Genomic DNA, 4,647 nt, shown 5'->3' on the forward strand with positions numbered 1-4,647 from the left:
CTCAAAGTGTCTCACTAGTGTCTCAAAATGTCTCACGAGTGTCTCAAAGTGTCACAAACTGAAAGAAACTATTGTTTGCCTTGAACTGTCAAGAGTGTTATCTATTTTAATAAACTGAGTTTCTAGTTAGTTGGATTGTTGCTGTTGCTCGCTCAAGCACACAAGTAAATATGGGGATCTCCATTGACCAATTCCGTTCAAGGATTGGATCTCATGAAGATTTACATCCTGATTTTAGTGAAAACTATGGCCTCTTTGATGATCTCAACATTTCATCAACATCGCTGAATAATGAACCACTGATATTGAATGAATTACCTGATTTTGATTTTCGTCAAATGGTCCAGACACCCAATAAAGAGCAAAAAGAATTTTTTTAACACATTTTACATCAGATTAAAACCTCAGAAACCCCTTTCTACTGCTTCCTCAGTGGAGGGGCTGGTGTTGGCAAATCGCATTTAACAAAAGCTTTGTATCAGGTAGTGCTTAAGTATTATAACACTAGAGCTGGTGATGATTTTCATCAGATCATAGTTATACTATTAGCTCCAACTGGTAAAGCTTAAGGGTGACACTCTTCATAGCACTCTGGCCATTCCTGCCAATCAATCACTGAGAAATTACAAACAGCTTGATTCAAGTAGACTAAACACTTTGAGAAGTCAATTGATTTTTGTTGATGAAATCTCAATGGTAGTAAATGGTATGTTTGCAATACAGCTAAACAATAGGCTTAAAGATATAAAAGGCTGTAGAGAGGATTTTGGAAGTGTGAGCATAATTGCTATTGGTGACTTATTCCAATTAGAATCTTTTATGGATGCTTATATTTTCAAAGACCTCAAAAATGTAGATTTATGCTGTTCTTTCTCCCAGTTTATGGCATAAACACTTTAAAATGTTTGAACTTAATGAAATCATGGGTCAAAGAGACAGCAAATTGTTTGTAGAATTACTTAATAGGTTGCGTAAAGGTAAACACACAGTAGCTGACATTGCAAAACTTAAAGAGAGCTATACAAGAAGACATCCCCTTGCGAAATGGCTTTTGGAATTCCTAGGAATTTATTCCTAGGAATAAAGGTGTGAATTTTCACGGTAAATTCGGACTGGGAATTCCTAGGAATTCCTAGGAATTCCCAACCATAACAACTCTGGTTCTAAAAACCTAGAAATTCCTAGAAATTCCCAGAAATTCCCAGAAATTCCAAGTTTATAGCCAACAGGACTTGGAATTCCTAGGAATTCCGAATTCCAACTCAGAGAACCAATGACTTTCCCTGAAAAGCTGTAAATCTAAAAAATTCCTAGGAATTTCTGGGAATTTCTGGGAATTTTTAGGAATGTTTAAGAATTACTGGGAATTTTAAGCAAAAATTTGAGGCTAATGATATAAAATAAATACTTTAAATTAAAAAAACCCAGCTAAAATTCAAGTATTCAATGAAATTTATTTAAAAGCTTGATTAAGGCGTACATGTAAAATATTTTTGATTAATTATTAACATCAATGTGTGGTAATATTAGGATGGAATTTGATTTATTTTTCTTTTCTTGAAAACTTCATACGGATTAATCCTCAATTATAGGTATTCGTATAAAATAGTTCTAATCAATCATTAAATTTGGTTTGACACAAATTGTGAATAAAATCTGTTGATTCTTTTCCAAAAAATACAATATCCTAAGTTATATTTATATAGTTATATTCTTGGGAGTGAAGGGGCTAATTACAGACAAATAAAATTGATTTTTTGATTAAAATCTTGTTATAACTGTAACAATAAATTAGAATGAAGTTATCCTAAACTGCAAACTTAGCTGCTGTTTGTACTGTTTGTATTTTTTTTCCTGGACTCACAATGAGTTGGCCTTGAATGAGGTTATCAACAAGAACCTTGACCATTTTGTATCTGGATTCCTTGACATCTGAATTTGAAAAAATATATATATATTAAAATATGTATGTTTAAAGCTCAGACCAGGCTTTTAAGATGGCTATGAGGAAAAGGGCATTCATTGGATTCTCAAATTGAGAAATCTGTGTTATATTGAGTGACTTTTATATCGGAGTTAGTACATCTCTCTCATGGATTTTACTAAAAAAGGGCTGAATACATTATTTTGTTTTTACTAAGGAGGGCTTCTTTATGTACTAAAGTTTGTTATGAATCTTGAATGTTCCCAAACGTGACTAGAGGAATCTTGAAACCTTACTGGTAGGTTTATTTCACTGTAAAGCATAAGCTTAAGAAACTGCCGCGTGCAAGTGACCGATTCGATTCTCAGAATTATTCTAGTTTCAGTTGCGCCGAGCGTTATGTAAGCGTAATTCAACCCGCTACATCTATTCTTTTATAAGATTTTGATCACAACGAATATCGCAATTTTTACTCACCACAAACTTTCAAAATCGTAGCTTTACAGATGGCCACTCGACCCTTGTTTGTACCGGTCCATATGTCAACTGTTGTCCCTACTTTTAACTCCACGGCGCCAACGACTTTCTTCTCTTTTACAACACTCACGCTATTCTCGTTTTCCCATTGAACCAGAATAAAAACTATCTTTAGAAATGTTATATTAAGCAAAACAGTTGAGAAAAGCGATCAACCGATGAAAAGTACATTCAAAGATGAGCGCCAAATGGAGTCTTCTTTGTTTCCGATCACGGGCATGATCACGTGGATCTTTTAGGACTTGTCATTGGCTAGCAAAGTGAATCCGCTGGCTTGCCGATTGCAGTGTTAAGAGAAGCGCCGAACTTTATTTTGACTTCTCCGACCGGTTCTCTGCTTCTAGAAGATGGATAGCTTGGTGATATAAATAAAGATGTGAGCTCACTCTATGTAGAAATAATCGAAAAGAATCGATCGTATTACAAATGCACGATTTGTGGCCGAAAGTTGTCGAGGAAACAAAGACTCGAAACTCACTTGAGTTGTGTTAATGGCAAAGGTGAGAAATAACACAAGCCAATCACAGTTTTGAATGCGACTACAAATCGTCTTTTACCCTCATATTTATAAAAGAAGGATACCACATTCGGAAGTGTAAGAGATACATAGATGATCCCAGTGTACCAGTACCTAAATCTACAAAGCTTGACCGTAGCAAGCGTTCAGCAACACGTTCCAACACCGCCATCTCGATTCCTCAGTCAGTCGTTTCCACTGAACTTAAAGCAGTATTGACAACAGAGTAGAGTGCGTCTTACAAAGGAGAAACATTTGTACAAGAGACAGGAGTAGCTATATGCGATTACAGAGGTGCGTTGGAACTCTGGTCCACAAATAGTTATGCACTGCCCGAAGTATAAAACAATTTTGTTGATAGCTGTCAGACAGAGAAGAACAACAAGTAAACTTAAGAGCTGTTATTACTGAAGTGTGACTAGCATTTTTCATTTTTATATAAAGAAGGACTTGTAATTTGCACCAAAAATAAAAGGATGTAATATTTTTTTGGGAGATCCAGTGATTGGGACATTTAAGAAATTAAGTTATGAAAGGAAACTTGGTTGGTACTTCTCACTACTAACAAGTCTTGTTGACAAATATTTTCAGATCAGAGTTTCAAATAAAGTAAATTGAAGACGTCATATAAAAGGTGTTTTTCCTCAAAGGGTACATTGACTACCTCTGTCTTGTCTGCATGCCAAATGTTTGCAAAGTGTGTGGATGATCCACAAGTATTGGAACTCTTACAAAAATGTTTTGTAAGAATAAAAACAGGAAAACAAATTACAGCAATTAGTCATGAAAATAGAGCAAAAAACTGAAAAAAAAGCAGCAACAACAATCATGAAAAAAGAAAGATTAATTAGGTGTTGAATTTGTTGGTCTAAGGCATGAAATTTCTACTAAAAGTATTGTCAACAAAAAGTCTCTGACAGCGTTTGAGGCAACTGAGCTTGACTGTTCCAAGGTTTTCTAACAAAGGCAACCAGTAATGTAGGTTAGGGAAGTAAGATAACAATGTAATTATTGTTAATTATTGTGGAAGTTGGCAATTTCCATTTAACATAACTGACAGCTGGTTCATGAGAAAATCCATATTAATATAAAGATTTACTAAAACTTAGTTTGAGTAATAAATTTCATGATCTTTAAGTTATAAACATGTACTTGTATGTATATCTCTTGGTAAGTTTTGTATAGCATACCTTTTATTGAGCCAAAGTTTTAAGCCTCTGAAATTACTCTTTTTCTTAAAACCTTCACATTCAAGGTATTGAGAATTTCTTAGAATTTATGTGGACCTCAGGGTATTAAAATTGCCTCCAATTCAATTCCCAGCAATTCCCAAGAGTTCCACACTTCTTAAATTATAGGTAGTTTGTAAAGCTGAGAATTCTTAGGAATTCCTAGGGATTCCAAGTCCTCACAAAACTGGAGTCTTCAATTCCCAGTAATTCCAAGCTTTTTAAATCAGAATTAATTTGCATAGATGGGAATTTTTGAGAATTCCTAGGAATTCCCAGAAATTCCAAGAAAACTGGGAATTCAGTTTGCAAGGGTCATTTGCATAATTGGGAATTTTTGAGAATTCCTAGGAATTCCCAGAAAACTGGGAATTCAGTTCGCAAGGGTCAACAACCCAATAGATGCAGCTCACCTATTTATACAGAATGCTAAAGTAGAT

The 4,647-nt window shown here is 34.6% G+C and overlaps 1 long non-coding RNA gene across 1 annotated transcript; it reads right to left on the reverse strand.

Annotated features, from left to right (window-relative positions):
* Positions 1–1,434: 1,434 nt before the first annotated feature.
* LOC149052167 (uncharacterized) lies at positions 1,435–4,295 on the reverse strand. The gene is made up of 2 exons (XR_016185087.1): positions 2,402–4,295; positions 1,435–1,932 (listed from the first exon to the last, which is right to left on the reverse strand). It is a non-coding gene; the product is annotated as an uncharacterized LOC149052167 (long non-coding RNA).
* Between the last annotated feature and the right edge of the window lie 352 nt (positions 4,296–4,647).

This window comes from Pocillopora damicornis, chromosome 1, assembly GCF_964200805.1.
Source record: "Pocillopora damicornis chromosome 1, jaPocDami1.2, whole genome shotgun sequence".
NCBI classification, from domain to species: Eukaryota; Metazoa; Cnidaria; class Anthozoa; order Scleractinia; family Pocilloporidae; genus Pocillopora; species Pocillopora damicornis.